At 38.6% G+C, this 9,504-nt stretch overlaps 1 non-coding gene across 1 annotated transcript; it reads left to right on the forward strand.

Moving 5' to 3' along the window:
- The first annotated feature begins 795 nt into the window (after nucleotides 1-795).
- LOC131180392 (small nucleolar RNA R71) lies at nucleotides 796-902 on the forward strand. The gene has a single exon (XR_009149168.1). It is a non-coding gene; the product is annotated as a small nucleolar RNA R71 (small nucleolar RNA).
- The last annotated feature ends 8,602 nt before the right edge of the window (nucleotides 903-9,504 follow it).

Genomic DNA, 9,504 nt, shown 5'->3' on the forward strand with positions numbered 1-9,504 from the left:
TCTCTTGGGTTCATTTCTGGTTGACTAGGCAGTTTACCAGCAGCCTTGCTTGAAGAACTTGCCTACTAAGTAATTTGATTCTCAAGCATCTTGTTGTGTGTGGCAAGTTGGTCCATTCTCGAAGTCAGCTGTTTGATCATTTCATTTTGCTGTTGCTGGGCTGCTAGGAAGCTTTCCATCATGGATTCCATAGTTGACCTTGATTCATGCTATTGGCTCTGAGGGGGTAGTGGCTGTATAGGGTTTTGTCCCCTATTCTGAAATCTAGAGGGTGCTGAGGGTCTGTACCCTTACTGTTTGTTTATTGATTGATTCTCCTGATTGCACCATGAGAAATTTAGGTGGTTCCTCCATCCAGGGTTGTAAGTGTTTGAATATGGATTGTTGAGCTGCCTCTGGTTGAAGTTTCCTCCATTATTCACATAGTTCATCTTTTCTGTGGGAGGTTCATTAAAGCTGTCATATTTTGAATCCATGTATCCTCCTTCATAGCTGTCCTCATGTTGACTGTTCATCCCTACAGCATTGGCTTACATTTTATCAAGCCTCCTTGTGAGCTAGTCAAATTGAGCATTTATCATGCTTAGGGCATCCACTGCTAGGATCCCTGCTGTTCTCCTTCCATTTCCCCTTTCATTTGACCACTCGTAGTTGTGATATGATACCCTCTCTAGAAGTTCAAGTGCTTGATTCACTATTTTCTCCATTAGGTCACCTTCTGCCATTGAATCTACAGTGCTCCTTAAAGAGGGCAGTAGCCCATTATAGAAGTTCTGAACCAAGAGCCAATCTTCTATGCCATGGTGTGGGCATTCTCTCTGTAGGTCCTTATATCTCTCCCATGCATCATAGAGTGATTCACCTTCCCTTTGCCTAAAAGTGTTGAGATAAATTCTCAACCTCGCAGTCTTTGAAGGAGGGAAATATTTTGCTAGAAAAGTTTGAGAGAGGTCCTCCCAAGCGGTGAACGTTCTAGCCGGTTGAGAGAGTAACCACTTCCTTGCTCTGTCTCGAAGGGAGAATGGAAATGCTTTGAGTCTTATGGCTTGATCAGAAACTCCATTCATCTTGAATTTGTCACAAAAGGCAAGAAAGCACTAGAGGTGATAGTGCGGATCTTCTGTTGGTGATCCTCCAAACTGAGTTTGTTGGATCATCTGGAGCCATGCAGGTTTTAATTCAAAATTGTTGGCTTTCACTGTGGGTCTTGTAACACTAGGTTAGAATCCTTGTATAAAGGGAGTTCCATAGTCCTTCAAGAGTCTCAGCCTGTTATAGTTATTATTGGCCATATTTAGAATTTTTAGATCTCTTTGATCTTTGTAGAAAGAGATGATTCTTATTGATTTCATTTAATCTGTACATGGGTATATATATACAATTGATTCCTATAATTGTGTTCTACTAATTAGGAAGAAATCCTAAATAAGAAATCCTAAATAGGAATACAGAATACAAAATATACAGAAAAATAATATAGTGATTGACTTTCCATAACATAGTGATTGACTTTCCATAACACTCCCCCTCAAGTTGGAGCATAGATGTTAATCATGCCCAACTTGTTACAAATGTAGTCAATCCTAGCTCCATTCAGAGCTTTTGTGAAAATATCTCTTAACTGCTCTCCAGTTTTGATGTGTCCTGTTGAGATGATCTATTGTTGAATCTTTTCACGAATAAAGTGACAATCAATCTCAATATGTTTGGTTCGCTCATGAAACACCGGATTAGAAGCAATATGAAGAGCAGCTTGATTATCACACCACAATTTCACAGGCAGGGAGGTCTTAAAACCTGTCTCATCTAGTAATTGAAGTATCCACATTACCTCACATACTGATTGTGCCATGGCTCTATATTCGGATTCAGCACTAGATCGAGAAACTACACTCTGCTTCTTGCTTCTCCAAGACACCAAATTTCCTCCAATAAAAATGCAATATCCAGTAGTTGACCTCCTGTCAACCTTGGATCCAGCCTAGTCGGCATCTGAAAAACATTCAACATTTAAATGCCCATGATTACCATATAGCAAACCTCTTCCTGGAGCACCCTTCAGATAACACAAGATTTGTTCCAAGGCTTCCCAATGAGCAACAGTTGGGGAAGACATAAACTGACTTACCACACTAACGGCATAAGCAATGTCAGGACGAGTGACTGTAAGGTAGTTCAATTTTCCTACCAATCTCCTGTATCTCTCTGGATCTTCAAACAACTCACTATCCCCAGCTAACAGTTGTAAAGTTGGAGTCATTGGTGCGCTACAAGGCTTAGCACCTAATTTTCCTGTCTCTGTCAATAGATCGAGGACATATTTTCTTTGAGACAATAAAATACCCTTCTTACTTCTCATAACTTCGATACCCAAGAAATACTTTAACAATCCCAAGTCTTTGGTCTGAAACTGAGTTTGGAGGAAGGTTTTAAGAGATGAAATACCTGCAGATACACTCCCAGTGATGACAATGTCATCCACATAGACTAACAAGATAATTAGACCAGCCTCAGATTGCCTATAAAATACTGAGTGATTAAACTTACTCTTTGCATACCAAATTCTGTCTTGCTTCACCGAATCTCCCAAACCATGCCCTAGGACTTTGTTTCATGCTATAAAGAGACTTCCTATGCCTACAATCTTTACCCAACTCCTCCTGAGCAACAAACCCAGGTTGTTGCTCCATATACACCTCCTCCTGATGATCACCATTAAGGAAAGCTTTATTTATATCCCATTGATGTAGGGGCGAATCATATGTAGTCGCTAAAGAGATAAACAAGCGAATAGAAGTAAGTTTAGCTACAGGAGAAAAAGTATCGAGTAATCAACCCCATATGTCCGAGCATATCCTTTTGCTACAAGGCGTGCTTTTAACCTAGCCACGTAACCATCGTGATTTACCTCATCAGATATACCCATTTACAACCAATAGCTTTCTTACCGGTGGGTAAAGGCAATAGTTCCCATGTACCATTAGCATCTAAAGCCTCCATTTCCTCTTTCATAGCATCACACCACCAGGATGAGACAAAGGCCTCATTAATGATTAGGGATAGTAACAGAGTCTAAAGAAGTAACAAAACACTGAGAACAAGAAGACAATTGATTATAAGAAACAAAAGAAGAGATAGGGTAAGTACATGAACGTTTACCTTTACGAAGAGCAATGGGCAAGTCTAGATCAGAATCATGATCAGTATGAGGTACAGAATCTCCCAACGAAGTAGCTGGTGGAGGATCTGAGTCAGGAATCTCCAATCTCCTGGAATAAACATGAACAATGGGAGATCGAGTAGGTCTAGAGACAGAAGGAATAGGCTGTGGGAGAGTACTAGACATTGGTTGGACAGTATATATTAAGAGATCATCCTCCTCCCCCTGACTCTCATACACAGATGATGGAGGAAAAAATGAAGTGGACTCAAAAAATGTGACATCTGCAGAAACAAGATAACGATTAAGAGTAGGAGAGAAACAACGGTACCCTTTTTGGAGTCGGGAGTACCCAAGGAAGACACATTTGAGAGATTTTGGATCCAATTTAGTAACCTGTGGACGAACATCACGCACGAAACAGGTACAACCAAAAATACGGGGTTCAATAGGGAACAAAGATTTTGTAGGAAACAAAGTAGTATAAGGAATATCCCCATTAAGGACAGAAGACGGCATACGATTGATCAAAAAACATGCCGTAGAAACTGCATCCGCCCAAAAGTGTTTAGGTACTTTCATCTGAAAAAGAAAAGCACGAGTTACCTCAAGAAGATGATGATTTTTTCTTTCGGCCACGCCATTTTGGGATGGGGTATCCACACAGGAAGACTGATGAAGAATGCCATTTTGTGTCATATAAAGTTGAAATTGTGCTGAAAAGTATTCTTTGGTATTGTCACTTCTTAATATGCGCACAGAAATATTAAATTGAGTTTTGATTTCATTACAAAAGGCACAAAGATAGAAAACAACTGTAACGATTCTTCATTAAATATAACCAGGTAACACGAGAGTAATCATCAACAAAAGTAACAAAATAACGAAATCCAGTTTTAGATGTAACAGAACAAGGACCCCAAACATCAGAATGAACTACCTCAAAAGGAGATGAAGCCCGTTTATTGACTCTAGACACAGAAGGCAAACGATCATGTTTTGCAAACTGACACGACTCACATTCTAGTACTGATAAAGACTGAAATTGAGGACACAGCTTCTTCATGGTAGACAAAGAAGGATGACCCAATCTACAATGAGCTTCAAGAGGTGTTAAGGTACTGGAGCAAACAAGCGACCGCGGTACATGATTTTCCAGAATGTAGAGACCACCTGACTCACGTCCTCTACCAATAATCGCCGTCGTAAGATCCTGAAACAAACAGTCGGAAAAAAGGAAACAGAACAATTTAAGGTACGAGTAAGTTTACTAACAGAAAGTAGATTAAAAGAGAATTTTGGTAGACACAAAACAGAAGACAAAGAAATTGACGAAGTCGGGTTCGGAGTTCCAGAACCAATGACACAAGAAGTAGAACCATCAGCTAAAGTAACAGTAGAGGAAGTGAGATTAGAAAGCGGATAGAAGACTAGAATTACTCATGTGATCTGTCACTTTAATTAATAACCCATTTGGATGAAGAAGACACAAGGCATGTAGTAGATTTACCTGACTCAGCGATCGCAGTGACAGGGGAACTGGTAGGCTTTAGAGATGCCTGATACTGGGAAAATTGTGCAAAATCCTCTGCAGATACCAAAATAGTTTTCTCAGAGGAAGATACTGCAAAATTCTCTGCTGCCATATTTGCCATCTGTGATCGCTGATTTTTTCTCTGAAGTTGCGGACAATTATATTTTGTATGGCCAGGCTCATGGCAATAATAACAAATGACTCCTCTTGAGTCCTGATTAGAACTAGCCTCTCCATTACGCTGATTACTTACATTTGCTGTAATTCCTCCTCTACTTCCTCTTCTATTACCCTGTTGTCCATTTGGATTACGGCTAATAAGAGCACTACTGACATGTTGTGAAGATTGAGTACTCTCTGTACGAAGGACCCGTGTGAACGTTTCATGCAAAGAGGAAATCTCAGAACTGGAGAGAATCTGAGATTTAGCAGTCTCATACTCTGAAGGAAGGCCTGCAAGAAAACTCATAATGACCAGTTGCTCGTTGGGCTCTTGAACTTTCACATCGTGACTAAAAGGCAACAATACATTAAGTTCCTCATATACCCGCTTAAAATCCATAAAATAAGCCGTGAGAGACTTATCCTCTTCTCGTAACGAGAATGCCTTACAAACATCATAAATACGGAGATATTCCCTTTACGAATCTGAAAATCTAAGTAATCCATCAATTCCTTAACAAATTCACAATGATTAATTAAACTAATTACCTCACTATGAATCGAGTTCAAGTCAGTAAAACAATCGAGCATCCTCCCTTAGCCAAGTTTGTCGTGTATCATCAGTGGGTGGATCTTTAGTAAGGTGATCATCCTTATCAATGCTACGCAAATAGACCCTAACAGTCTTACTCCACTCCAGGTAATTCGAACCATTAAGTTTGTGTTCCGTGATCTTAGTCATCACCGAATCACATCGAAATAATATTCTTATTATGCGCCATTTGTTGAGACAAAGAAAACTAACCGAAACGCTAATCCAAAGTGCTTATAGCAGCAAAATAACCCAAAATCACAAATCAAGCAAATACCGAAATAAGATCTGAGAGCCAAACCTCAGAAGTCCTTTAATGGTTATCTTGGATCGTGCAACAAAGACACGGTGGTGGAATGAGGGGGTTGAGACGACGCCGGCAATGTTGATCGGGGTTGAAACGGCCGGTCGGCGACCAAGGTCTCTCCTGAGCTGGGTAGTGAGAACAAATAGTCACCCTATATTGATGACCGGCTCTGATACCATGTAGAAAGAGATGATTCTTATTGATTTCAATTAATCTGTACATGGGTATATATATACAATTGATTCCTATAATTGTGTTCTACTAATTAGGAAGAAATCCTAAATAAGAAATCCTAAATAGGAATACAGAATACAAAATATACAGAAAAATAATATAGTGATTGACTTTCCATAACATAGTGATTGACTTTCCATAACAATCTTGTCCTTCACGCTTCCTCTCTCTCCTGATAGTTCTTAGGGTTCTGTCTATCTCTGAATCCAAATCAATGATTTCTTCCTCTGGTCTTGTTCTGGTTATATACTAAACCGATAACCTGAAAAAGAATAAGAGAATGAAACAATTTAAACAAAAATTAAACAATAAATGAAAATGCCTAAATGAGCTAAATTACTTATCGCTTAATATTACTAAAATTAAATTCCCCGGAAACAGCGCCAAAAATTTGTTTGCTGGTTTTGCAACCTCGCAAGTGCACGGATCATGAACAAGTAATAGAGTAGTGAGTAGAGTATCATCCCACGAGGAATTTAATTAGTAACTACCAAACTACACTGTGATTTTGACTATTTGGGCTATCGAATAATGAGGGAATGAAAGTTGTTTATTTTAAACACTAGAATGATAAACTTAAAATGAAATAATCTATTTTGAAACAATTTCGGAATTAAGATTTCACACTTGAATCTTACTATGGATGTTATCTTGTTTATTTACAGGATTGAGAATCGTTTGCCTTGATGGAAATTAATCCTAAGGTATCCTAAGTCCTCTCTGAAGGTACCTAGGGTGTATTTTAATTAACTTAAACCCGACTTTCGTAGCGATCAAATTAATTAAAACCCTTTAAGGTCTTTGACCAATTTTGAAATTCCACAAAGGTAATCAGCCTATGTATAGGTCAGAATTCCTATGTTCAAAATCTTTATTCTTTTAATATTAATCTTCACCTTTCAGTCCTTCAATTAATATCTATAATCAATACTAAGTGGGTACCAACACATAGCATGCATTAAGTTCACAAGAAATTAAATCAAGAAACAATTCTCGAATCTAATAAACTAAACTTAATGTTTATCCATAATAATGATTACAAGGTTACTCTCCCAATTCTAGAATATGAAAACTACTCACTTATGGTGAGTTCAACAAACATCATGATAAAAAGGTAAAAACAGTAAAAAGAAATCCTCTAGAAGAAATAGAAACAGGGAACCAAAAAGGATCTGCAGATTTGATCTTTTGGAACTTTGACAGAAGGCTCCTCTTTAATACTGATGTCCTGCTCTTCTAGACGGCTATGAGAAAGTAATGAACTGCTGTGTTTGGATCTCTATCTCCTCAGACCTTGGATCTCTTTCTGCTGTTTCTACCTCTTTTCTGTTATTTCTCTCTATTTTTTGCTGTGTGTTTTTTTTTTTGTCCTCCTTTTTGTGCTTCTATAGCTCCCCCTTTTTATGAATGTCTTAGGGTTAGGTTTTTTTAGACTCCCTGAGGTGTTAGGAGTCTTGTTCCCTATCAAAAATTGCAACTGGAGTGAAATTAGGAAAACTGATTACCGATAGATACACAGCCTGTGTATCACTACATGGCCTAGGGCTGTGTAACTTGCTAGAGCTGCATGGATCTGTCATGCATTGGCACAGAAGGTTACACGGGTCGCAAGAGGTTACACGGGTCTAAGTATAAGGCCCATGTACTTTTGTTCTTTGGAAGTTCTTCAAGCCTAGCCCGGCAGAGACTTACACGGGTCTGGGCATATTACACGGGTCGAGGTACATGACCCGTGTACTTTGCTTCTTTCTCGGCTCTTCTGAATTTCTTCTGGAAAAATCTTACACGGGTCTGTGGCTATTCTTACACGACTCGTGTATCAATAGTAATGCTCAGTCTTTTGGCCTCTCAAAGCTTCCCTTCACATTCCTATACTCTAGGACTTCACCAAAACACCTTAAATACTGCAGAAATATGGAATTTAGAGCCTGGCACTGGAATTTACAAAAGTTATTGAAATCAATAACTATGCATGAGATTGCTATTCTAAATGCCATGAAATATTATACAAATGTGCTTAAAAACATCTATATAATACAAGTGAATCATTTTCTTTACTTTTCCTCAAAATTAAAGTGGCAACTCCTCATTTTCGACTTCGATGAGAATTGTCCAGGGATCGCAAAACCCTTGTGACAGGGCAAGACTTGAATATTTAAGGTTCCATGGACTCTATGGTTCAATGGCTCTAGTACAGAAATTTCAGTAGGTGTTGGAGTTGTAATCACTTCCCCTATAAGAACCAAGATGGAAATATCTTTCAACTTGAAGTTCTAGTGTTCCGATAACTAAGCCAAATATGAGGCACTAATTATCTGTTTGGAGATTCTTAAAGACTTAGGAGCCCAGAAGGTACATATCATGGGAGATTCACAACTTGTTATCAAACAACTAATAGGGACGTACAAGTGCGATAGCTTTTCCCTAGCTCTATACTTCACAACAGTGGTAAAGCTTCAGAGAAGTGGCTTTAATGCATATGCCTAAAGAAGTCAACTGGGAACCTAATAAGCTGGCCCAATTAGCCACTGGCTTGAAGATATCTTGAGACCTCACCTATAAAATGATTTTGGTCTAGAAAAGGAAACACTCGTCTATTGAGGAAAGAGGTATTCCAGTTGATTCATTTACCATTAAACTGGTTGTTACAGATGACTGGAGGACATTATTGATGTGGTACCTAGAGAATCTAATGGCTAAAGTATCTCACCACATCAAAATACAAGCCTTGAACTATTTGTTATTGGAAGGAGAATTATTCCGAAAAGGCTTTGACAACTTATTACTCTGGTGCTTTAGTCCTTCTGAGGCTTTGAGAGTGATGTAATAGGTTCATGAAGGTATTTGTGGGGCACACTAAAAAATGTGAAAATGAGATGGCTTATTAAGAAACATGGCTATTATTGGCCAAAAATCCTAAAATATTGTATAACCTATGCTAAGGGATGCCAATAGTGCCAAAAGTATAGTGTGGTTAAAGAAGGCCAGTGGAGGAAATGCACCCCATCCTAAAGCCTTGGCCGTTTAGAGGCTGGGTGATAAACCTTATTAGAATGATTCACCTTACCTCTTTAATGGGCCATACCTTTATCATTGTTATAATAGATTACTTCACTAAGTGGGTGGAAGTGGTACCTGTGAAGAAAGTTAAACAGAGGGATGTAATCGATTTCATCAAAGAACATATCATACACAGGTTCAAAATCCCTCAGACTATCACAATTGACCAAGGGACTATGTTTACTTGGAAAGACATAAAAGACTTTATAGAATATTATGGTATAAAACTACTCACTTCAATTCCATATTATGCTGAAGCCAACGAATAATCAGAAGCATCCAATAAAACCTTTATATGTATCCTGGAAAAATTGATGGAGGAAAACCCAAAGGAGTGGCATTAGATACTGTCAGAGACCCTGTGGGCATAAAGAACCTCTAGGAGAGACATAACAAAAACAAGCCCTTTTGCCCTAACCTACGGGTATGATGTTGTCCTTCCAATGGAGGTAGTA

Source organism: Hevea brasiliensis, chromosome 5, assembly GCF_030052815.1.
Source record: "Hevea brasiliensis isolate MT/VB/25A 57/8 chromosome 5, ASM3005281v1, whole genome shotgun sequence".
Taxonomy (NCBI): Eukaryota; Viridiplantae; Streptophyta; class Magnoliopsida; order Malpighiales; family Euphorbiaceae; genus Hevea; species Hevea brasiliensis.